The 27,576-nt window shown below is 37.8% G+C and overlaps 1 non-coding gene across 1 annotated transcript; it reads left to right on the top strand.

Annotated features, from left to right (window-relative positions):
- The first annotated feature begins 9,397 nt into the window (after positions 1–9,397).
- Positions 9,398–9,696, top strand: LOC149127419 (signal recognition particle RNA). The gene has a single exon (XR_016232038.1).
- The last annotated feature ends 17,880 nt before the right edge of the window (positions 9,697–27,576 follow it).

Genomic DNA, 27,576 nt, shown 5'->3' with positions numbered 1-27,576 from the left:
AATAGACCCACGAGATAGCTATAGGTTTAATAGGAAGTGATTATATTCTGGACATTTTTGAAGATAGCTGACAGGATTTGCTGGCAAAATACAATGCAATCATCCCTACAGTTTTCACAGAATACATGACAAATCACACTATTTTTAAAATCTATTCAGATTTTGCAAATCTAGCATAGTCACCAAATCATCTTAGATATGATAGCTGTTAAATAACACTCAGACATAAAAGCATTTAGAAAAGAGGAAAAGTTGACCGGTAAAGAAAATTTGTAGGGGGAGACCAGGGGTCCTGATTCATAAAAAAAAAAAAAAAAAAAAAAAAAAAAAAAGTGTCAGGTGTTTAATAGAAATAAAAGCACAAGAATAACAAAGTTACTGATGAATTTATTGTTGATGGAAAGCTGCACTTTCACCTCATGCTTTTCATTTTTTCTAGGCTACTCAGTGTGTTCCACAAATTAGTATTACAAAATCAGCAAAAATGATTTTTTGCTGGGGGAATTTTTTTTTTTTTTTTTGTGGGATGGGGGTAGATTTAAAAAAGCTTAATGTTTATTTCAATGACTGGACACTGATATATATAAAGATGGTGACTCAGTTTCGGAAAAAAGTCATTTATGTATTTATTTGCCTTGATTGAGGTGAGAAACAGAGTTGCCTTTCTTTCCTCTCCTCTGATGAAGTTTCTGTTGCCCTTCCCGCTCTAAATGGAAACACAGCAAAGTGTTTACTTTCCTTAGACCCAGCCTACTTAAGTTGATCTTAGGTAGACAATTGACACTAAGCTGTAGCTGGAATTTGTCTCCATCCACAGGCGGGCAGAGGTAGTCCTGCTGCACAAGGTGACATGGTTTGTGCTTGAGCCAAGGGGTTGAAATCCAACAACTGTGCCTTCACCAAACTGTATCCTGCGCTACTCACTGGACAGGACCCTTTTTGTCTAATTGCTCAGTAAAGGGTTTCTTTTTTCTTTTTCTCTAATTTATTTTTCTGGAGAGAGCTCCATTTTTCTGATTTTCTTTTTTTATTTATTTTTTATTTAGTAAATATAAATTTTCAAAGTACAGTTAATGGATTACAATGGCTCCCCCGCCCCATAATTTCCTTCCCACTCACACCCCTCCCATCTCCCGCTCCCTTTCCCATTCCATTCACATCAAGAGCACCTGGCTGCCGTTTTTCTGATTTTCACCAAAGGGCTATCTCCTGAGCTTAAACGTTTGAAAGTAATATCGTATATTCTAGTATGCTTTATCCTAGATAAGAGAACAATACATTTATCTTCAAATCTGCTTCAGCAGTAAATTAAAGATTAAATTGCTATACTAGTGATATCCTTAAATAATTGAAAGTAGTAGAAACACTTTACTAATGCATAGTTAATAGTTATATACAGGTAAAATTAATTTTAAAAAGAGTATATATAGTAGATAATCAGAGAATCTTTGGGGGCAAAGTCAGATAACATTTATAAACATTCCATTTGTCCTGTTTGAAAGACATTAATTAGTAATAGGTAGACAGAAATTAGGGATTGGACAAAAAAGTAGGACATGAAAGTGCTTTGTCTGAAGTAGAGAAAAACATGATTTTTCAGTGAAACAAGGGATATTTTAATTTCTGAGTTTCTGGGAAGAGACAAATGAGAGGGAGAGAGAGGAAAATGAAAAAAAAGAGGATTTATTTGTTAGCAGAAATTACTGCTATTAATTTATTATTATTTACAGAACACATAAAACATCCAGGAAATATGAGCTCTTTAAAATTTTATATACTTAAAGGAATTCATTTTTCCATCTCCAGCTAACCATCTCAATATAATTTTTTTGGTATACTAAATGTTAACTTTGGATCTTAATATTTTTAGTTCTAGCATTATTCATCAAACAATCAATACAGGTTCACAGTAAAATAATTCAGTCTTTTCAATAATCTATGCAATGAAAAAGTATATCTCCTAGACTTTGTCTCACTGAGTCATTTTTCTGCATCCATACAAGCAAAGACTGTTGCATGATCCCTTGGGGTCTATCAGAAATATTCTATGTGAGTATAAATATATAAAATACAAAATATTACTGAGATATTTTAGGCAGTTCTAAATAATAAATTCGTAACTACTTATACACACAAACTCATATTTACATTTGCATAGTTACAAAAATCGTGAGTATATATATATATATGTATATATATATAGTTATATTTCTAAAATTTAACTTTGCCATACTTATAGCATAGTACAATCAGTGATCTGAACCATTTTTTCATTTAATATTCCTGAAATACATATATAAGGTAAAGGGTTCATGCTGGAATTGCTGGATCAAGAATAGAGTGTGAATTTTAAATTTTGGGAGACAATGCCCTATCAAATAGAGTTGCCAGCTTCAATGTCATAAAGCAGCTTATTGTCCCGTGCACTCATTTACACAGTTGTTTAATCAATATTATCTTAGTTTTCAAGCTTACAGATGAAATATAAATATGATGCAGCTTTAGGTTGCATATATTTCATTATAAGAAGTGGTAGGCACATTATCTTTTTACTTAAAAGATTTATTTTTTATTTAATCAAAAGAGATAACTCTTTTTTTATTCAAAAGAGATGACTCTCTCTATAAAGAGAGAGTAGGAGAGAGAGTCAGACAGAGACATCTTCCATCAGCTAGTTCCCTTTCCAGATGGTCACGATGGTCGGGGCTGGGCCATACTGAAGCCAGGAACCAGGAGCTTCTTCCAGGTTTCCCATGTAGGTATCAGGGGCCCAACACTTAAGCCATCTTCTGCTACTTTCCCAGGTGCATTAGCAGGTAGCTGGATGGAAGTGGAGCAGCGGGAACTCGAACTGGCAATCATACAGTACACTGGAGTTGCAGGCGGCAGCTTTACCTGCTATGCCACAATGCCAGCCCTGAATTATCTTTTGTTAAGGTCCCATTATGCTTTCCTGTGGATGTTCAGTGTATCACTGTTACATACGTCGCTGTCAAGTTGACTTTTTCTTACTATCCAATATTTAGAAGAGTACTTCAAAACATTCATGAAAAGAAATGAATTAAAAGATGTTAATTTTGATGAACAAATTTTAGGAAACCCATACACAAATTTTCACAATAAGAATTTTCCATGAACTTTTTGAAAACCCTATCATCCATTCAGTTAAAGCAGCTGTGATTGTATAGGTGGTATTTTCTCCTAGTTTTCCTAGAGTTTTTCTTTGCAACTTCAAGTTAACATTACCCTATTTTGCACAAAACATACATTTATTTCCTGTGATTTATGCAATCATAGTTGGTGTAGTAAGTTGTGTGCTTTGAGCAGTGTTTAGTGTGAGATGTCTATTAAGGACTACCTTGGAATGAAAATCTGTGGAAGGGTGTGGGTGGAAGCAGCCCTGGACAGAGGAATTCAAGCTGTGATGCATCCCTTGACAGCTCTGCTGACTGCACAAAGAGCTCTGAACCTAAACTGACCCCCAAATGCCAGGCCTTTGTGTGTCATCATTGATTAAACATAGGATGCAGTGCCCTGCAAAATGAAATGACCTCAATCCAAAATGGAGAGAGCAATTGAGTAGGCTGAAAGCTGAAGGTGTCTGTGCACAGCAGCTCCAGCAATGCAGGCAACAAGCCCTTCACTGAAGGAAGACTGGGTGAGCACGCATCACAGTGTGCATACACACGGGAACAGAGCCTTGAGGAAAACTTGAAAATATCAGTCATTGCTTCTTTTTATTTATTTTTTAAAGATTTTTATTTATTTATTTATTTGACAGGTAGAGTTACAGACAGTGAGAGAAACAGAGAAAGGTCTTCCTTCCGTTGGTTCACTCTCCAAATGGCCGCAAAAGCTGGAGCTGCGCCGATCCGAAGCCAGGAGCCAGGAGCCAGGAGCCCATACGGGATGCCGGCGCCGCAGGCGGAGGATTAACCTAGTGTGCCATGGTGCCGGCCCCTATTGCTTCTTTTTTTAAAGTACATTAATTTGTACTGGCATTGAAAAAATTTAGAATCATGTGAACACAATGTTTGTAGGCATTTCACTGGGCTTAATTTGGTGTTTTGGGGGAATTTTTCAGTGTATTTTTCTAAATATAATGACAATATTGGTAATAAGTGGAAAGTCTGCAGAGTTCTATAAGAAGTTGTTAAATGTATTTTAGCCAGTTTTTTGTCCCAGAACTTAATCCGGGTCTCACGCACGAGTATCACAAATCCAAGTACGTGAGTCTTCACTGTGCCTTCCATGGCATGTATTAACTGGAAACTGAAGCCAGAAACCAGGAGCTTCATCCAGGTCTCCTTCGAGGATGGCAGGGGCTCAAGCACTTGGGCCATCTTCTGCTTCTTTTCCCAGGTCATTGGCAGGAAGCTGGATCAGAAGCAGAGCATCCAGCTTATGAACCAGTGACAGTGTAGGATGCTGGCATTGCAGGTGGCGGTTTTACCTACTACACCACAATGCCAGCCTCTAATTTTGTTTCTAAAAGATTTGGAGTTCTAAGTAATTCAAATATTTTAAGTTTACCAAAATAGTATAACATGTTTATTGTTTAATAGATGGATGTTTAACATGTAGGATGCCTACATCCTGCTTTGGAGTACCTGAATTCCATTCCTGCTCTAGTTCCTAACTCAAACTTCCTTGCAATGCAGATCTTGAGAGGCAGTGGTGATGACTCAAGAAATTAGGTTTCTGCCACCTACCAGGCAGACCTGGATTGCAATCCTGGGTGCCCCTGGATTCAGCCTGTGCCCAACCCTGACCACTGCATGTATTCAGGGAGTAAACCAGCAGATGGGGGTACTCTCTCTCCTTCTCAAATAAATAGATAAAAATTTAATATTACGTAATCTTAATTTTTTGAATGATAGCCTTCACCAGCAAAATGTCTCTGACTGGCTACTGACACTAGAACTTATGAGGAACTGACTTCAGAAGAGGCTGCAAGTATTTTAAACTCAAACTCAACATAACAACTCCCTAATCCTGTAAGAGTTATGGAGGTCTTCATTACATAACAATATTGTTAATAGATTTAGCAAAACATATAATCTATTTTTCACAGAATGATTCCATATCTGACTGTAGTTTACTTGTCCACATGTTGTAATAAAACACATTGCAATGAGGTTTAGCAACTAAATTACAATTACTTGTTAGTTAGAAGAGTGTACAAAGCAACTAAATGAGAAGAAAGAGAAAGCAATATGTAGAATTAACAAAATTGGTAGTCAGTGAAATGGATAAGTTGTTAAAATACATAACTAGGGGGACAGCACTGTGACATAGCAGGTAAAGATGCCGCCTGCAGTGCCGGCATCCCATATGGACTCTGGTTCAAATCCCGGCTGCTCCACTTCCGATCCTGCTCTCTGCTATGGACTGGGAAAGCAGTAGAAGATGGCTCAAGAACTTGGGCCCCTGCACCTGTGTGGGAGACACGGAAGAAATTCCTGGCTCCTGGCTTCAGCTCAGCACAGCTCCGGCCCTTGCAGCCAATTGGGGAGTGAATCAGAGGATGGAAGACCTTTCTCTCCCTCTCTCTGCCTCTCCTTTTCTTTCTGTGTAACTGACTTTCAAATAAATAAATAAATTTTAAAAAATAAAATACATAACTAGAACAACATAAATTTTGAAAGAAATGTAATTTATTAGAATGTAAAAGATGAAGAAAATTACAAAAAATATATCTAACATATTTTGATAGTCATTTTTCTATTTTGGTTAATTAAGGTTATTATTCTTGCATGCCAATATTTCATACAGTGAAAATAAAAGTGCTATTGAATTTCACAGCTAAGAAAGAATAATTTCAAAGTTGATTCATTGGATTCTGAAAATAAACCTTTGAAGTAACTTTAGTGAGGAAGAGTGATTTAAACATATTTTGGTATAACTAATATGTTCATAGCTCAGGAATTCTTTGGCAGGTGACCTAATTCCATTGTGGCTACGATTACAATTATAATAAGTTGATATCCAAATGAATGGATGGTAAGTAAAATTTAACTGCACAGTTTTTTAGAGACAAATTCGAGGATTCAAATAGTTAGACAGTAAAAATGTTACACCAATAAACTTGGAGTAGATACACTAAAAACAGGTAAAATGTGTTTTAAGGCAAAAAAAATTACCAAAGATTATGCACAGCATACATCACAAGATAAGTGTATCAAAGAAGATAAAAGAACAATTTTCAATCACCTAGACCCCAAAACAAAAATATAATGTACAAAAGCAAAAAATATTAAATTAAAAGAGGATATTGACAAATCCACAACTACAAAGGAATATTTTCACTCAACTGTTTGAGTAGTGGGTTGAAAAATCAGACAAAATTATTAAAGTCAACAGAGAAATAAGATTAATAGCAAATTTAAAAACATGTTAAAAGAACAAGTGCACATTGCAAAAAAAAAAAAAAAAACAAAAACATGTTTAAGTATACCAGAACATTCATAAAATCATACAATCTGATCATTCACTGGTCTGTGAAGCAAGTGTCAGTAAAGTTCAAATTTAAAAAGTCATAGAATCTGCTTTCTAGTCATAATACAATTTAGCTGTTAATCAATAGGCTAAAGCTACCTAGAAAAAAATACACATAATTAAATATTTACAAAACACTTTATATAGTCCATGATTCAAAGAATAAACAGTAATTGGAATTAGTGAATGCTTGAATGAAATGATAACAGAAAACTAATTAGCAGTATCTATGTAATGCAGATAAAGAGAATTAGATTTAAATGAATATAATTATTAGAAAAGAAAAAAAAATTAAATTACAGAAATGAGCCCTCTTGAGAGGTTAAAGAGCAAAATATACTCAAGGAAAATTCAACTGTTGAACATTTTCAGAAAATAATAAATGAAGCTCATTCTCTAAATTAATTTGTGAGACTAGTATGTTCTTAATTCCAAAACTTTTATATGATATTTTGTGGATTTTAAAAAATACAGTTCAATGTTACTCATAGAGAGAAAATTCCTTAGTTAAATGGATATTATCAAACTTCACCCCAAAATGTATCATAACTAAGTTAAATTTATCCGACATATGCATGGTTAGTTCATTTATATAATGGTTATTTAGCATAATTTACCAATTCACCTATTAACTGGGTAAGTTGTGGTTGTAGGAAAAAAAATTGGGGTGCAGTGTTGTGGCACAGCAGTTTAAACTACTGTTTACCACACTAGCATCCATTGTCAGAGTGCTGGTTCAAATCCCAACTGCTCAGCTTCTGATCCAGCTTATTTGCAAATGCGCCAGGGAAAGCAGCAGAGGATGTCCAAGTGCTAGGATCCCTGCCATGAATGTGGGACACCCAGATGGAGTACAGGGCTCCTGCCTTCACCCTGGCCCTACTCTGGCTATTAGCCATTTGAGAGTGAGCCAGCAGATGGAAAATCTTTCTCTCTCTCTGTCTCTTTCCCTCTCTCTCTGTAGCCCAGCTTTTCAAATAGATATATAGATGATTAAAAAAAAAACCAGATAGTTAAATCTTTTCAAACAAGAAAATAATTTGAAGTCAACTTTAATGAGTGTTTGAATCATTACTGGATTCAAGGTCAACACACATTATTTGAATGCACATACATTTACTGAAAGAAGTGCCATTTGTAATAGAACTGAAAGTATCAAATATAAAGAAATAAATCTAGTAGAAGAGGTGCAAGATTGTTACAGAGGAAATTATAGAAAACTACTAACATTCAAGAAGATCCAAATAAATAAAATGGTAAGCCATTTTCACTGATTTGAAGACTTGATATTGTAGAGATGTCAACTCTCTCAAATTCAAAATGCTGTTATGGTTTATTTTAAGTTAACAAGTTGAAGCTAAAAACTCTCAGAGATCTCAAAGTGTTAATAATAACCCAATCTCTTTAAGAGGAGAGTTTAGAAATATTAAGACTTGTTATAAGAGTGTCAAAAAACATAACAATATAGAATATAAATGAAGCAATATAGACATTACAGAAACATAGACATGGGAGCAAGAATTGTGGAAAATACAGAAGGAAAATGGGACTTTTTTCTTAGGAACTTGATGCATCTGATGAAGGGTGACTTTTTACATGATTCTTTACAAATGTGTTAGTATTTTGAATTTTTAACTCATTCAACTTTTATGACTTTATGATTAGATTTTAAATAGCAGAAAGAGATCTTTAGAATCTTGATTGAAGTTGCATCGTATATTGGTATAATTAAGAATTTATCATACTGACTCTGTATATTAATAGAGAGGCATTTCATTGTCAATTTACCCAAATCTTCTTTGAATGTTTTAATAAAGACATATAACTTTCCTTATACATGCTTTACATTGCATTTATTAACTTTATAATCTTGATGCATCTAGATTTGGCTGTTTTTGTGAATGGTATTTTAAAACATGGATTTTCTTGGTAAAGAGTATGTCTCTTGAATATGAAAGCTTCATAGTTCATCTAAAAATTAGGTATTTCTTACAGTTTTCTATGCAGGTTGTCATATATTCGGAGGATAATGATTTTTTTAAAATATTTGTTTATTTATTTGAAAGGCAGAGTTATAGAGAGGCAGAGACAGAGAGCGAGAAAGAAAGAGAAAGAGAGAGATTTTCCATTCCATTGGTTCACTCCCCAAATGGCCACAATGACTGGAGCTGGGCCAATCTGAAGCCAGGAGCCAAGAGCCTTCTGGGGGTCTCCCAGGTGGGTGCAGGGGCCCGAGGCCTTGGGCCATTCTCTGCTGCTTTCCCCAGGCCATAGCAGAGAGTGGAACAGCCAGGACTCAAACTGTCACCCATATGAGATGCTGGCACTGCAGGTGGTGGCTTTACCTGCCACACCACAGTGCCTGCCCAGGATAATATTTTTTTTAATCTCAATCCTTATATGATTTCTGTTGATTTTGTATGTATAAAATCAAAGTATCTGATAAACACTTTAATTATTATTGTCCATGTTTTATACATCCCGTTTGAATAATTTTCTTTTTTAAAGATTTTTTTTTTATATTTATTTGAGAGGTAGAGTTATAGACAGTGAGAGGGAGAGACAGAGAGAAAGGTCTTCCATCCACTGGTTCACTCCCCAAATGGCCGCAACAGCCAAAGCTGCGCCAATCTGAAGCCAGGAGCCAGGAGTTTCTTCCTGTCTCCCACGTGGATGCAGTAGCCCAAGCATTTGGGCTGTCTTCTGCTGATTTCCCAGGCCATAGCAGAGCGCTGCATTGGAAGAGGAGCAGCGGGGATTAGAACCAGTGCCTATATGGGATGCCAGTGCTGCAGGCAGAGGATTAACCTACAGTGCCACTGTGCCGGCCTCTGAATAATTTTCTTATATTAACCTCAAGTGAGGTTAATAGAGACAGTGATATCAGATATCATTATCTGCTGGGCGCGGTGGCGCGCGCCTGTAGTCCCAGCTACTCAGGAGGCTGTAGCTGGAGGATCGGAGGGTCGCTTGAGTCCAGGAGTTCTGGGCTGTCGTGTGTTATGCCGATCGGGTGTCCGCACTAAGTTCGGCATCAATATGGTGACCTCCCGGGAGAGGGGGACCACAAGCTTGCCTAAGGAGGGGTGAACCAGCCCAGGTCGGAAATGGATCAGGTCAAAACTCCTGTGCTGATCAGATATCATTATCTAATTCATGATTTTAAATCCCTGACTCAGTCTATAAAACTAAATGTTTGATAAAAAAAATTCCCTTCTCCTGGAAGATTCAGCAGACATTTAAAAATAAGTAACTAGGCCGGCGCCGCAGCTCACTAGGTTAATCCTCCGCCTAGCGGCGCCGGCACACCGGGTTCTAGTCCCGGTTGGGGCGCCGGATTCTGTCCCAGTTGCCCCTCTTCCAGGCCAGCTCTCTGCTGTGGCCAGGGAGTGCAGTGGAGGATGGCCCAGGTGCTTGGGCCCTGCACTCCATGGGAACCAGGATAAGTACCTGGCTCCTGCCATCGGATCAGCGTGGTGTGCCGGCCGCAGCGCGCCGGCCGCGGCGGCCATTGGAGGGTGAACCAACTGCAAAGGAAGACCTTCCTCTCTGTCTCTCTCTCTCACTGTCCACTGTGCCTGTCAAAAAAAAAAAAATAAAATAAAAATAAGTAACTAAATATGACCATAGTCTTCCAGAATGTAGAAAAGGGAGAAATATTCCTTAAACTGCTATATGAACTTAACAATTTTTTGAACAAGAAAACACTGCAAGGGAAGGGCAGAACATACAAAATATGGGCCAACAATGTTTATTGCCTTGTACACAATAGTCTTCAGCAAACATCTGCTGAACAAGGTCCAACAGGACACAAGATAAATGGATTTTTACCAAGTTGGTTTATATTAGACAACAAATTACTGGAAGAGTAATTATTTCAATCATTGTAAATAACATCATTAATAGATTTCATGAGCATCTAATTAATTTAAAATGCATTAGGTAAAAATCATACTCATTAAAGATGAAGACTTGTGGCACATAGAATGAAAACAATCAATAACAATAATCATACCTACAAAATCTTGACATACATCTACCATAGGTCATGAAATATTAAAAACATTTTCTCTGGGTTAAGGAATAAGAAAAGTTTGCTTCATATGGTCACTTCTAGTCATCAGCATTCTTAAGAAACGAATGAGTATAGTAAGAAAGAATTGAATTCGAGGTAAGAGGTTTGGCAAGCTCTGATTTCTTGATCCTTCCCCATGATGACCTAACATAAGCTCAAAGACTGTTGCCAGCCCTTACAACACACTCTTTTACTGAGCTTTCTTGCCATTCCCTACAGTGTACTTTCTTACTTGTTGTATTAAATAATGAAGCCGATTTGTTCGACTCCAGGTGCATTCCTATCTTTGAATACAGATCTTTGAATACAGAACATTGATATAACTGATCAAAGTGTTCAGTGAGATTTGCACAGCAGTGCATGGAGTAAAATAATTTCTAGTAATATGAACAGTATTAAAAATATATGGATCTAGCAAAGGTCCAGATATCTAAAAAGAAACAGGAAAATTGTCTAATGTTACTAGAGTACAAGCTTATGAAGATTCATAGAACAGAGAATGAGCATAATAACAAATCGTGTAATAAATTTTAGATGAAAGATAATAAAAGAGTGCTAATTATATAAGTAGAAAGAATAAGCCTTTATCAGTTATCTAAAGTATAATGAGGATTTTTGAGAAACTGGAGGATATAATAAAGAATAAATTGAGTGGGATAGTTGCAGATACATTCATATATATGTGTATGATCCAATTATTTTTATACTATGTGATTTCATATATCCAGCATAACAAAGTGATTGGAGTCATGGCCAGCTATAACATTACATTTCTTATTCCAGAAATATTCTACACTTAAAATTTTATGACGTTTTTTAGAAAGTTTGTAACTTTTTGTGGGGCTACAGAATGATACTTAAATGTGTAATTTATAGCATATCTTTTCAAATCATTCAAAAGTGAGAGAAATTATAATTAGTAAAAAATTGAATTTGAATTTGTTTTGTTTGCATTCTACACTTCTCTGCTCATAGCTCATATTTTGATCCTGTTAAAGAGGTAGCAACATTTTCAGCTTAATAAAAGAATTGTTTCCTGTTTTTTGTTTTCAGGATTTAATTTCTGTATGACCGGAGCTGTAAGCAGGCAAAAAAAAATTTTTTTTGACAGACAGAGTGAACAGTAAGAGAGAGACAGAGAGAAAGGTCTTCCTTTTTCCGTTGGTTCACCCTCCAATGGCCGCTGCAGCCAGCACACCGCACTGATCCAAAGCCAGGAGCCAGGTGCTTCTCCTGGTCTCCCATGCGGGTGCAGGACCCAAGGACTTGGGCCATCCTCCACTGCACTCCGGGGCCACAGCAGAGAGCTGCCTGGAAAAGGAGCAACCGGGACAGAATCCGGCACCCCGACCAGGACTAGAACCCGGTGTGCCGGCGCCACAGGCAGAGGATTAGCCCATTGAGCCATGGCACCGGCCATGTTTGGTTTTTAAGTGTCCTTTATATTGGCCCAAGCTACCATCTTTACTGTAATTTAAAAACAGACTCTGCCTATGAGTATATTTTAATGGCAGACACTATAAAAGGAAGATGGGAGCTTAACCAAATTATAGTCATTTTGAAGAGATGGTATTTAAGTTTATTGTCTTTCAGTAACTTTAACCATGACCACTGCTATATAAATATACTACCTAGTGACAGGGAGAATGATTGCCAAAGACAAAATGCCTTACCTAATACATTTTATTTTTAGTAAAACATTTTTGACAACAATAAGATCTTTGCCCACACTCATGACAACAAAGAAAACAAGTATACATAGGCAGACTGTTTGATGTTCCTAAAAGCAAGACTACACCTAAAAGAATTCCATTTAAAATCTGAGAGAACATCCAAACATCTGCACGAGAACTGTGTACAAGAGATCCACTTTTTTTCCAGTCTCCTAAAGAGAGGGTCGGTTGTCCTGGTAGCAAAATGAGCTGGAGAGTATATTTATACCAGTGCCAGAGTATGCACACATGTCTAAAACCTCCCATTGCAAAAAACAACTTGACCAAATATTTTAGTCTTAAATATTTAAAAAATGTATAAGATATGATTATATTATCCAATAAGTTTGTTAATGACTATCACGCATATGCTATATACTAGATTGGAAATAGGGGAACAAGAACCTGCTTCCTTAAAGGATGATAAAAGAAAGAGGGTTTTAGATAATGCTACCAATAATAACCAGTTTTCTATGTATGTAGTTTTCTCTATGAAATAATGAGATGGTCATTTATAGTGTCTTATTTTTTAAGATTTATTTTATTTATTTGAAAGAGTTACAGGGAGAGGTAGAGACAGAGAGAGAGGTCTTCCATCTGCTGTTTCACTCCCCAGATGGCCACAGTGGCCGAAGCTGTGCCTATCCGAAGCCAGGAGCCAGGAGCTTCCTCTGGGTCTCCCACATGGGTGCAGGAGCCCAAAGACTTGGGTCATCTTCTACTGCTATCCCACACCACAACAGAGAGCTGTATCAGAAGAGGAGCAGCCGGGACTAGAACTGTCTCCCACATGGGATGCAGGTACTTCAGGCAGGGGCTTTAACCTGCTGTGCCACAGCACAGGCCCCCATTTATACTTTCAGTTATTGCTTATAGTCATTGTCTATATCCCCACTAAACTAGGGTCTTTTTGCCTTTTACTTGTTTATTTCTTATTTGGTGAAGTATTAAGACTTTTTACTGTAATGTAGATTTAAAATATGTTGTCTCAAAAACTAAAAATAGATGGTTCAACTATAACTGCTGAAAGAAAATATAGGCAAACACTATGACATCATTATATGATCAAAAAGCACAGGCAGTGAGAGCAAAACTCAAACTTTAGGCCAAGCAATTATAAGGAAGTGGTTCCAATGCATGATTACCAGCCAGAATAGCAGCTTCTCCAGGGGGTCACGCTTCTAAAGAAGCTGCTAACTAAATGCGATGCTTGGTACTCTCACAGTTGATTCTCTCTATAGTCAACACCTACACTGGGGTTGTTAAACTTGAGAAAGACCTTTGATTTCTTTGTAACAAGATGCACGGATTAGGGCTTGGAGTTTTGACTCAAAATATGGAAAAATGAAATGTCCAGTGGTGTATTTTCCTAAGAATCTGGGCGTGTCGCCCAAGGCTGACTGCTTCAGCTGACAGCAGAGCAGCCACCGTGATGTACTGCATGAGTTCATTTGAGGCAGTCCACCTCGCGGTATGCTGCCACTTCTGGAACAATGGGGAGGTTACTGGCTCATTTCTGGCTTTGAGGGAAATATTAAGCCACATTATTTCATAACTGGGATATTGCACTACAAATTCTATCATCTTTAAATTCATCCACCTTGCTTCCCCACTCTTCGGGAGAACCTATTCATGAGTACATTGACCAGGAAGATTGGTGTTCCCTTCAAAACTCCAGATCCGGGGGCTGGTGCTGTGGCACAGTGGATGGAGCTGCCTCCTGCAGTGTCAGCATCCCATATGGTCACTGGTTCTAGTCCCGGCTGCTCCCCCCAATCTAGCTCTCTGCTATGGCCTAGGAAAGCAGTAGAAGATGGCCCAAGTTCTTGGGACCCTGCACCCGCTTGGGAGACCCAGAAGAAGCTCCTGGCTCCTGGCTTCGAATCAGCACAGCTCTGGCCGATATGGCCATCTGGGGACTGAACCAGCAATAGAAGATTTCTTCTCTCTCTCTCTCTGTATAACTGTTATTTTCAAGTAAATAAATAAATATTTAAAAAAACCTCCAGATCTGGAAATCTTTGTAGGTGGAAATATGGATGGATGTCTCTACATTAAAAGGCAAAATAAGTGATAGTAATCTTCCAGGAAACTTTGGAAGCAAAAGCATAGCCAGTAGGTACTTCTACCCAAAAAGCTAAACTCATAGCCTCATTCATGCTTTACTGGTATTGGCATGGAAGGGCAGGGAGTTAAGGTACATGGCAGAGAAGTCTTCCATCTGCTGGTTCACTTCCCAAATGGCCACAGTGGGTAGAGCTAGACCAATCTGAAGCCAGGAGTCAGGAGCTTCTTTCGGGTCTCCCACATGCGTGCAGGAGCCCAAGAATTTGGGCCATCTTCTACTGCTTTCTCAGGCACATTAGCAGGGAGCTGGATGGGAAATGGAACAGCTGGAACTCAAGCCGGTGCCCTCATAGCATGTCAGTTCCGCAGGAGGAGGCTTAACCCGCTATGCCACAGTGTCAGCCCCAGTTATGAAGTCTTTAAAATAGAGAATAAATTTATTTACAACACACAATATCATCAGATGAATATATACGCAATTGCATTGTGGTAAATGCAAATTAAAAGACTCTTAGATTTTAATAAATTCTTTTTTTCTTTATTTTATTTTATTTTATTTTATTTTATTTTTGACAGGCAGAGTGGACAGTGAGAGAGAGAGAGACACAGAGAGAAAGGTCTTCCTTTTCCGTTGGTTCACCCTCCAATGGCTGCTGCGGCCGGTGCACTGCGGCTGGCACACTGCGCTGATCCGAAGGCAGGAGCCAGGTACTTCTCCTGGTCTCCCATGGGGTGCAGGGCCCAAGCCCTTGGGCCATCCTCCACTGCCTTCCCGAGCCACAGCAGAGAGCTGGACTGGAAGAGGGGCAACAGGGACAGAATCTGGCACCCTGACTGGGACTAGAGCCCGGTGTGCTGGCGCTGCAGACGGAGGATTAGCCTATTCAGACAGGGCGCCGGCCAATAAATTCATATTAATACAGAATAATGAGTTAATAAATGATTAAATCAAGTATAAAGTAAGGTTCTGTGATTCATGTTCTAGTCTGTACTCTGAGAAAACAGAAACTGGTTTTTCCAGCTTGGTACACAATGAAGTGCAAGGTGTGGAAGTTCAAACAATTGAAATCCCTCTGAAGTAATCAACAAACAAGAATAAACAATATAACACAATAACAATAAGATTAGATAAAAGCAAGTTTTGTTAGAGATGGAAATATAATATACTACAACATTTTGAATGACATGGGCGGTTTTGAAAAGAAAACGGGAAAAATGATTAGAGCATAAATAAAAAGGTGATATATAAATTTACTGTGATTAAATGCTTTATTAACTTCATTTTTGCATATTTATCGTTCATTGAATGTATTTTTTGTGAAATAGTTTAGTTATCAAATTGTATCATTATAAAATAAACTATACACTTTAAATATAACATAATTTTATGAAAAAGTCTCATTCTTCTTTTCACTTTGTGTGTATGAGTGGGTGCAAGGCAACCAAAAATAATGAGTATACTTTCTAATACTATTAAGAAAACTACAAACCTCAATGGGGAACAAGATTTTTGGGTCAGAATTGCACAAATCTGATGATTGCTTAAATTTACTGAGTTAAGTAATAAAAATGAATAGCCATAAGATCCTGGAAAAGCTTTCCTCAGCAGTAACTCATATTTTTAATGGCTCCATTATTTTTTATCTTCTATATTTCACGCTTTATGTCACTATACTTCCTGTTTATTAATTTACTATGAACAACACCTCATTTCCACTATATATATATTCTCATGAATTTTTCTCTCACATCTCTCCTACTGTCTCCAGACTATAATCGTTTGGAGTCCAGTTGTTTTTAAAAGGGTAAGACGTTAGCATAGATGATGTGCTCAGCATTGTACACCAGTATTAGTTAAGAAACTTCATGGATAAATATCAAATGAATGATGTCTCCAGTCTGTCCTCATACATACAATAGCACTTTCAACAATTTTTTACCTCTGTGAAAAGAAAGAATGAGACATTCCAGATAAAGACTTCTCCATCAGCATAGTTTACTCTCAGGGTCACAAACACAGCTGAACATAATTCTGTGCAGATGTTTAGCAGGCTGGTGTTAGTAGGTCACTGAGTTATAAAACCTCATGGTCTTTGACGGACCAAGCTGAATATATTTAGTATTCTCCTAATAATGTTTTCCTGATGTGGGAAAGGGAGAAGAGATATTTATTTACTAGTCATGAGATGACTACACTGTAAAATTCTTGCACAGACAGGTGCATTATTGCCATTTGACTGGCAATTACGATGTATCTTCTTTTTCTCCTTCTCTACACATCTTAACACCTGACATTTTGACATAGTCTACTACATTATTCCAGTAGTTTTATGTTGTCTATCCTCCTTTCCCATTTAGGTCATTTAGGTTAACTGACATTGCGCCTACTGAGCTATCAGTAAGAGTATGCAGAATAACCTTTTTCACATTAAGTCATGCTATATTCAACACACATTGCCAGAGGCTCATGATGCCAGAGGCTCATTGCAGCAAGGATGTAACTGTGGGGAGAGTAGTCACCATCTTTATGTACCTCACCTTATTTTGTTAAAAGAGAGAGAGAGAACATAAGGAGACTTCCAACTATGTGGTTTCACAGTTTAGTTGCAAATGATTTGATCTCTAATCAATACCTCTGAATTTTGAATTAAATTTAGTTTCTTTATAAATGGTAGTTACCATCTCCAACATCAATCAGAGGCCTGGACAGTAGGGTACCAGGAGGGAATCTCCTGGCTGATTCCATTCCGGATAGTCTCACCTGGAAGAATTGGAAGGATGCACAGCTTCAATGACACAAACACAATTTTTAAACTTTAAGAGTTTTTTTTTTTATTTTTTTTTATTTTTAATAGGCAGAGTGGACAGTGAGAGAGAGAGAGAGAGAGAGAAAGGTCTTCCTTTGCCGTTGGTTCACCCTCCAATGGCCGCCGCTGCAGCCGGCGCACCGCGCTGATCCGATGGCAGGAGCCAGGATCCAGGTGCTTTTCCTGGTCTCCCATGGGGTGCAGGGCCCAAGCACCTGGGCCATCCTCCACTGCACTCCCTGGCCATAGCAGAGAGCTGGCCTGGAAGAGGGGCAACCGGGACAGAATCCGGCGCCCCGACCGGGACTAGAACCCGGTGTGCCGGCGCCGCAAGGTGGAGGATTAGCCTATTGAGCCACGGCGCCGACTCTTTAAGAGTTTTTAGTACTCAGAGTCACTGGATGTATGTGGGATGCCTGGAAGTCATACACAGAGGTCAGAGTCAACACCTTTATTGAATCCAGGATATTATTCAAACAGGGTTCCTAGAGGAAGTCTTAGTTGCTGGTTTAATAAAAGCCGGCATGTGCTCCAGAAGATCACACAGGGAAGGGGGGACAGTCACCGTGACATTTCTACAGAGTCCATGTGGAGTGCGAGAGTCAACGGGGCCTATCAAGCAATCTGCTTCTAGCTGTCCCATAGGAAGCAGTCTCCAGAGAACAGCTACTAAGGCAGACATCTGGGTCAACCCCATGAAATTGTAAGAATGCACTACAGTCTTTCTAGGAGAATTTGTAATTGTCTTCTACAAGCAAATGACCAACAACCAAGATATTACAAATATCTTTAATTTTACTCTATTTTGTGATGTTTTGACATCTGAAAATCCTTTCTGACCATGTAGAGACTGCCCCTTCCTAGATGAGCCAATTCTTAGAGACAGCAAATGGGCCTGCCTGGGCCTTGTTTGTGATCAGCCAACTAACCATCCAAAGCCATACCTCCTCTGTCTTGCCTATACACCACCCACTGAGGCAATATTCCTCTGCTTTAGTCATCCCTAGGCAAATGCCAAGTCCCTAAGGATGGGCCTGAAACCCAGAGCTCCCTGAAATTATTCAAACCAGCCAGTTTGAAATGTTTCATCCTGCCCTCCCTTGCCTTTCCAAAAAAAAGACAGAGACCTGCGCTTTCCTCTCTGCTGCTGGTGATTATCTTGGAGCCTCCTCCATCTATTCCTGCATGGCACGTCATGCCTCTTGAACCAGCACAAACAACCCAACTCAGTTTCTCTGAGCCTTTCCTTGGCCTCATCTCACAGCTACCCCTGAATGATCATCACACAAAACAAATCCAACTTTTTCAGTTGCTATGTCATAAAGAACCATGAGATCTCTTATAACACAGTTCTGTAGTTTTCTTAGTCATCTGTTTGCATTTGTGAAATAATTTTAGGCTTATAAGAGGGTGTTATTAATAGCTATTTCTGATTGCCTGGGGATGTGAATTCACTCTTTTGAGAGAAGGGATAGTTGATAGAGACTTCTAGTTTTCCACTTATTTATAAATTTTAATAGATCAAATATTGTAGTTCAAAGAATCAATTAGAGATATATGAGATTATTAGAGGTATTTTCATAATGCATTTTGAATAATAGCAAGGCAGAGAACATCTCCAGCCTCTCTCTTTTTTGTGTTTGTATATGCTCATGTGTGTGTATAACAGACACATGACTTTATTTAGGTTTCCATTAGTTCAGAGATTAATAAAGGAAGACATTCTCTTGTTTCTTACTGAGTAAAGTGGAGTAAGAGCTCAAATATAGGGTGAAGAAGAGAAAAGAATAAAAATGCACTAACCAAAAGAAAAGATGTACTGAATCAGAATCTGCACAGTGTCAACTCCCCAAGTTACTGGTGTACATTAAAGTTTCAGAAGCATAGCCCTAATGTACTGATAGGACATATCTATGCTGTGCACTGTGCAGAATTGAGAAAAATGCTGACCTCCACTTGATTTTTCATCTGAATTTCTGAGAACTGTTTATGCCTTGTGCCTCTAAGATTCTCTCGTAAAAATAGCTCTTTAGGGGGCTTGCATTGTGGCATAGCGGGTGAAGCCATCGCCTGTGACATCATGTCCCGTATTTGTACCAATTCCTCTCCTACTTGCTCTACTTCAGATCTAGTTCCCTGATGATGGCCTGGGAAAAAGCAGCAGAATATGGCCCAAGTGCCCAGGCCCCTGCAGCCATGTGGGAGACCCAGATGAATCTCTTGGCTTCTGGCTTCACCCAGGCTTAGGCCTGGCTTAGCCCTGACTATTGAGGCCACTTGGGGAGTAAGCCTGCAGATGGTGGACTTCTTTCCTTTTCTCTCTCTCTCTCTCTGTCTCTCTCTCTCTCTGTAAGTCTGACTTTCAAATAAATAAATAAATATTTTAAAAAGAAAGGTTCTTTGTTTTCAGCCTAGAATTTCTCTTTCCATAAACCACAAGCACAAATTCATTGGTTCTGCTGGAGCATTGTTAGTTGAGACAGGCAGTCCTTTCTAATTCTCCTGTGTACCTTACAGAAATCATTCCCCTATTTTCAGATTTTTTTTTAAAAAAGAAACATCTTTTAAATAACTCCTGATGGACTTACCAAGCGTTCATCAGAAAAGCCTAGAAACCGACTGAGTCAAAACCCTTTGATAATACAGTCACTTTTGAAGCGATATAATATAGTGATTGAGAACACAGATCTCTATAGTTAAACTGCCTGGGTTTGAATCCTTGTTCATTCTCTTGCTTGCTGTATAACCTTGGGCACAATATTTAACTCCTATGTCTTATTTTGTTCATCTATAAATGAAGATATTATATACCTATACTTTAAGTGAGTTAACCTATGTAACTTTTTAAGGATTTTCCAGGGATATAGAAGGTAAATTATATTAAATATTAGAAATATTATGTACTATATAATGATAAAGATCGTAATATTTGCTTCTCTAGCACAGTAGTACGATTAAGTCAGCAACCATGACCATGCTTCCTTTTTCACCTCATCTCTTTGCCTACTTCACACTGATGTAGGAGGAGCTGGGTTGTATTTGCTTATGTGAAATCCAGGTAGTGTTTTGAGCTTTCTCCCATATCTCTGCATGTTGAAAATAATCCTCTGGGGACAGGCATTTGGCACAGTGGTTAAGATGCTATTTGGGATGCCCACATTCTATGTTCAGTGTCTGGTTTGAATCCAAACTCTGCTCCTGATTCAAGTTTCCTGCTAAAGCCCGCTCTGGGAGGCAGGAAGTGATATTTCAAGTGTTTTGGTCCATGTCTCCTACATGGAAGATATGACTTGAGTCCCTGACTTTGACCAGACTCAGACCTAATTCTTGCAGGAGTTCAGGGAGGGAGCCAATGGTTTGAGATCTTTCTGTCTTCAACTTCTCTTTCTTTTTTTTTTAAGATGCATTTTATTTATTTGAAAGGCAGAGTTACAGAAAGAGCGGGGAAGACACACACACACACACACATGCACACACACACACACACACACACAGAGAGAGAGAGAGAGAGAGAGAGATCTTCCATCCGCTAGTTCACTCCCCAAATGGCAGCAATAGTCAGGGCTGGACCAGGCCAAATCCAGGTGCTAGGTGTCAAGAGCTTCTTCTGGGTTTCCTATGTGGGTTGCAGGGGCACAAGTACTTGGGCTATCATCTACTGCTTTCCCAGCAAGGAGCTGTATTGGAAGTAGAGCAGTGGTAATTCAACCAGTACCCATATGGGATGCCAGTAGCTTTACCCACTATGCCACAATGCCCACCCCAACACTCTGTCCTTCAAAATACAATATAGTGATAACATTAATCCACCTCCAGCCTCAAAAATATGAAGGTCAGTATTTAAAAGGAAGATAGGCACAAAATTAAATATTATACAAGTACTACAGGAGAAGATACAAATAAGATAGATTTGAAAGTGTCAAAGAGGGTGTCACAGAAGAGGCAAAACATCATAGTAAGATTTTTATATCAAACAAGTCAGGTTGAGCATTTCAGAGAAGGGAATGGTAAACAGCAATGGGGTGCCTCAAGTGTGAATTACTGTTTGGGTACTGAAAATAATTAAATATTTCATCAGAATAAATTTGGGCACAGGGTTGGTGAGAAAGAGGTCCAGATGATAAAGACCCTGTGTACCATGTAGTAAATATGGAAAGTTGTCCTTCAGGTAATAGGAATTATGAAGATTTTTGGACTAGGACTTGACATAGTGTACTTGCTTAATGAATCCCTGTAACAGAAGTGGTGAAAGGGGGACTTAGATACTTGGCATCAATGAATGAGTACTCAGGTAAGGGACAGTGAGTTCCTTAGTTACAGGGAAGCTAGTGGAATAGAAATGAGGGATTCAAGGGATATCTAAGTGCTAGAACTGTTTCATCTTTGTGCTTGCCTTGGAGCTGTGAAGGTGCAGAGAGGAGGAGAGAATCACTTCTGCATCCTCACTACATGATGAATAGACGATGGAACTCACAGAAAGTGCTAACTTACCCTCCTGACCAGCTCGAAATGTTCAACATTACAGATTTCCTCTACTCTGAAAGGTCATTTAAAAAAATAGCACTCTCTACCCCACAAATATGTACAATTAATAAATAATTTTAAACATTCACAAAGTATGACATATACAAGAAGGATGCTACCTGCAAATTTTACAACAGAACACCTTGGTACTGCCTATAATGACAATCATCACACTGAATTAATGTCTTGATAGCCAGATCTTGGAAGTAAGAAATATATTGGTGCATTTAGATCAGGAAGATGAAAAGATAAGAGACTTGCTTCATGAACAGCTGGGAGACTGAGGAGGGCAGGTTGAAGAGTGATCCACAAGTAGACACCCTGTGAAAGTTTGTAGCAAAACGATAGGTGAAGAGGTTGATGAATTAAAGTAATGCATAGGCAAATGAGAGACTAAAAGAGTTCATACTTTGGGGGCAGTGTTGTGGTGCAGTGGGTTAAGCCGCCATTTGCAATGCCAGCTTCCTATATTGCTGAACTGCAACACATTTTTCCCTTTTAAAAACTTATCAACTGTCAAAAGATGACTCCTCCATAATGAGGAGCAATACAAAATGTAAGCCTTCAGCTGCCTGTATACAGCTCCGGGAGGAAAATGAGGCTTAGTTTACACCAGGGACTGCAAATATTTGGTACCACAATTACATTCATGAAATATGCTCCCAAAAATATGGATCAAAAATGTCTTGTACATTACTAATTTAATATAATAACACATGAAGAATTTTTGATTGAATAATTTATCTGAGATAATGCAGCTGTTTATTGTTTGGAGACAGCAGACCTATCATAAGCTATACCGACTCTACTTCATCTGTATTGAATTCCTTTTTAAATCTTTAATCCCCTTTGTCTTTGTGCTTCCCTCTGTGGTATTTGAACTTGAATACAGTTTTCTCTGCTTGGATAATCCTTAACTCCTAACAATATGTCTAGCAGTTTTTCCCTGGACTTGTTGAGTTCTTCTATATCCTTGCTGATGTTCTATGTAGTTTGTTTTGTCAACAATTGAGAGTTGGATTTCCAGCTTTACAACTGTATTTGAGAATTTCTCTTTCTCTTTTTGCTTGCATCAGCTTCGCTTCATATATTTTACAGCTACTTTGTTTGATATACACACAGAATAGTTGCATGTTTTATAGGATTGGACATTTTGTCAATTTCTATGAAATCTGTCTCAAAATTGTGTTTGCTCTGAAGGCTTCTTTTATCTACTATTAATATAAATACTCCTTTCATTTTGTTAATATTTTCATGATGTGTTTTTATCATTTTATATTCATTCTACCTATAACTTTATATTAAAATAAATTTAATATAAATAGCATATTTTTGGGGCCAGGTTTAAATCCACACAGTCATCCTATTTTAATTGGTATTTTGACTATTTACATTTTATTCACTAGTACATTAGGTCTTAGATCCATTATCTTTTTTTTTTTTTTTGTTTTCTGTTTTCTTTTTCTTGGTTTCTTGTTTACCTTTATTTGCCTTCCCGCTCATTTCTTTAACTTTTTTTTTTAAATCTGTTTTTATTTACCTAGAATTTTAAGATGTATTTCTTTGTGCTGCTTTACAATGGGTATTATATGCATGATAACATATATGAGGGTATTTCAAAAAGTTGATGGAAAATACAATTTAGGAAGGCAAAGACAAGGATATAGCAGAGTAAAAAGCTCCAGTGTCCACCAACGTAAACAGCTAAACACACAAGGTCACCTTCACAAGCACTACAGAGGCCAGGCCAGTGCCTGTAGATGGAATCTCTGGACTTCCCCACCTAGCAGATGGAGACATGTACCCTGATGAGACAGACTGTTTTTGGCACATAGCATCACCAACCTCTCCTGCACCTGCTATGCACCCACAATGCTAGGCAGGGCTTTGGCATACAGGGCCTGCATGAGCAGCAGAATTGCCTTGATCAGTCCTCCTACAATCTTGGGCAGTCAACAAGGAATCATAAGGTGGTATTAGAGCTAGGCTTGAGGCTGAAGAAACCCAGCATTGAGCAGATCCTTGCAGTGCCTGTTTCCAGGCTAGTCCCTGTAATGCAGCGCTGGACTTACTCAGTGCTCAGTGGAGTTTTTGGTGCTGGTTGATCTGTTTTAGACCCCAGCCAACATCATCAGTGACTGATAAGTGCTGTTTCTGTTTCTGGTAGTGAGCCCACCTCAGCAGCAGGCAGGCCATAGCCCATCTCAGCAGTAAAACAGACTGCCTAGAATTCCAGGAAGGACACACATAAATCAGGATTGCTAAAACTAATCAATGCATGGATGATGTTGTACTCCACAATCATCAGGAACTTCCTGAAAACCATGACCTCATCCAAAAAAGTAAAATGAATCTCCAGAGACCAACCACCTAGAAATTGAAATTTCACAGTTCTCTGATGAAAATTTCAAAATAGCTATTTTAAGGAAACAGTGAAATACATGAGCACACAGAGAAAAAATAATATTTTAAGAGAGCTTGGATAGAGAGATGGAATAATTAAACTAAATCAAGCAGATATTACAATTGTAATAGAAAGCATCACTAGAAAAACAGACAAAAGAATCAGAATAAAAATGTGAATCAGAAATAATAAAACTCACAGCACAAATAAATCACACACAAACTACAATACGAAAGATCAATAAAAAGATGATTCTTTGAAAATATAAACAAAATGTATTCTCTGAGCTAGACTAACCAATGAAAAATAAAAAGGAAGTTTCAAATACATAGAATTAGAGATGAAATGGAGACAGAATTAGAGATGAAATGGAGACATTATCACAGGAAGTAAAGATAGACCACAAAAATACAAAATATTGTAGGAGGGGTGGGCTATACTCTGCTGGTTCAAGTCCTGGCTGTGCCACTTCTGATCCAACTCCTTGCTAATGGCCTGGGAAAGCAGTGGAACACGGCCCAAGTACTTGTGCTCCTGCACCTATGTGCGAGACTCTAATGAAGTTATTGGCTCCTGGCTTCAGCCTGGCCCTGCCCTACCCATATGGCAATCTGGGGAGGGAACCACTGGGTAGAAGATATCAATCTCTCTGCCTCTTCTTCTCTCTCTATAACTCTGGCTGTTGAATAAATACATGAATCTTTAAAAATACATATTTTGGACATGACTACAAATTTTGTACCCTGAAAGAAGTAGACAAACACAGTTATGTTACCAGGATTGAATCATGAGTTATTAGAATTCCTACACAGAGCAATAACAAGTAGTGAGATTGAATCAATATTAATAATAAAAAACATTTTTAAAAAACCTCCCATCTAAGAAAAGCACAAGAGCAGATGGCTTCACTACTGAAGAATTAACACTAACGCTTCTTAAATTATTTTAAAATAATAAGATAGTAGGGAATTCTTCCAAATTTATTCTACAATGACAGCATTACTTTGATACCCAAAACCAGACAAGGACACAACAGAAAAAGGATGAATATAGATTAAAAAAGTCTCATCAACATACTTGCAAATTTAATACAACAGTATATTAAAAACATCACTCACCATATTCAGGTGAGATTCATCCCAGGGAAGTAAGGGTGATTCAATAGGTGTAAACCAGTAAATGTCATACAACACATCAACAGAATGAATGACAAAATCAAATCTCATCACAGTACATGCAGAAGAGGCATTTGATAAAATTAAACATCTCTTCATGATAAAATCTGACCAAGTTAGATACAAACAAATCTCAATAATAAAGGCCATATGTAACAAGGCAACAACAAACATCATATTGAATGTGGGAAAGCTGAAGACTAAGATCTGTAAGACAAGGATGCATCATCACTGTTGCCACTTTTATTCAACCTAGTCCTGGAGATCCTAACAAGAGCAATTAGGCAAGAGAAAGAGCAAAGCTCATATAAAGTGGAAAGGAGGCAATCACCTAGAACCAATTGCAGATGACATGATCTTAAATATAGAAAACCCCAAAGATACAAATATATCACACCAAAAAGATGTTAGAAGTAGTAACTTCAGCAAAGTTGCAGGATATAAAGTGAACACACAAAAATCAGTGGTGCTTACACCAATAATGAATCATTTCAAAGAGAAATCAAGAAAGCAATCCCATTTCCAACAGCTACAAAACAAAACATACTTGGGAATAAATTTAACCAAAGAGGTGAAGGATATTTACAATGAAAACTATAAATATCACTGTTGAAAGACAGTGATGAACACACAAAGAAATGGAAAGACATCCTGTGTTCACAGATTAGAGGGCTCAATATCACTCAAAGTGTACATACTGCCCAAAAGGATTTATAGATTCAAGGAAATCCCTATCAAAGTCATAGCGACGTTTTTCACAGAACTAGGAAAACAAAACAAAAAAAACAGGAGTGGCACTGTGGTACATGTGCTTAAGCCACCACCTGTGGTACCAGCATCCCACATGAGTGCTGATTTGAATCCCAGCAGCTCCCCTTCCAATCCAACTCTACGCGGATATGCTTGGGGAAGCAGGGTTTAGTGTTTAGTGCCCAATGTTTAGGTACCTGCCACCCCAGTGCGAGGCTCGGGTAGAGTTCCAGGCTCCCAGCTTCAGTCTAGCCCAGTTCCAGCTATTTTGGCCATTTGGGGAGAGAACAAGTGGATGGGAGATATCTTTCTCTCTGTGTATCTGTCTCTTCCTGTCTTTGTAAGGCTGTCTTTCAAATAAATAAATCTTTAAAAAAAAATGCTGAAATTTGTATGCACCCATAGAAGACAGAGAAGAACCAAAACAATCTTAGACAAAATAACAGATCATAAGGCTTTACGTGACCTGATTTTAAAATATACTGCAAAGCTACAGTAATTAACACAGGATGGTGTCGCCATAAGAACAGATCCACAGACCAGTGAAACAGAACAGAGACAGTAGAAGTGAACCCACATATCTATAGCCACATGATCTTTCACAAAGATGCTACAAACATCCATTAGGGAAAGGGGAGTCTTTTAGAGAAAATGGTGCTGGGATAATTGAATATCCACAGGGGAATGAAACTAGACTTCTAGCTTACACCATTTACAAAAAATACAACTGAAAATGGATTAAAGACCTATATGTGATACCAATAGAAGAAAACAGAGGAAAAGCACTTTATGAATTTGGAATGGAAAAAAGGTTTTCTGGATTAGACCCCCAAAACATAGAGAATAAAAAACAAGAGTCTTTGTTTGTTTGTTTATCTATAATTTTTTCCCCTTGAACTATATTCTGCACTAAAAGCTACACACATTGTGGAGAGAAATTACCTTCACTTAAGTAAATGGAGACATATTACCTTTACAGCACAGAAGACAAAATATGTGAAAATATTAAATTCTTTCCAAAATAATTTGTAGAATCCATCAAAATACCAGTAAGGTGGGATTTTTGTTAGAAATTGACCACAAATTAGAAAATTTACATGGAAGTGCACTTAAAGTGAAAAAGGTATTTAAAAAATAATTTTGGAGAACATATACTGTTGGGTTCAAGACTTCCTAGATAGAAGGCATTTTAAAAAAACGAAAGTTGAGAGAATTCAAGACAGTATTGTTTTGGAAAAAACAGACATTAACAACAAAGGAACAGAATACAGAGTCCAAAAATAAATTCACATATAGCAATTTATTGAAATTTGACAGCAAAATTATTTGATTTCAAATTCACTTGAAACAGTTTCTATGTATTTCTAACTTTATATGTAACTGAGTATATAAATGTATTTTCACTTTAGATTTTTGGAGATAGCTTCTATACTATTTTATTATATAAAATATTTTTACATAGTTAAAACACAAGTCTTATTAATACTTCCCTATAGATCACTAAATAGAGGTTTAATTTTTTTGTTCCCCTCTTTTTTATTTTTTAAAAGATTTATTTATTTAT

Source organism: Oryctolagus cuniculus, chromosome 3 (genome assembly GCF_051225735.1).
Source record: "Oryctolagus cuniculus isolate XC-2025 breed Fujian yellow rabbit chromosome 3, ASM5122573v1, whole genome shotgun sequence".
NCBI lineage: Eukaryota > Metazoa > Chordata > Mammalia > Lagomorpha > Leporidae > Oryctolagus > Oryctolagus cuniculus.
Note: the sequence above shows the minus strand (reverse complement) of the source record. Positions and strands in the feature narration are given on the sequence as shown.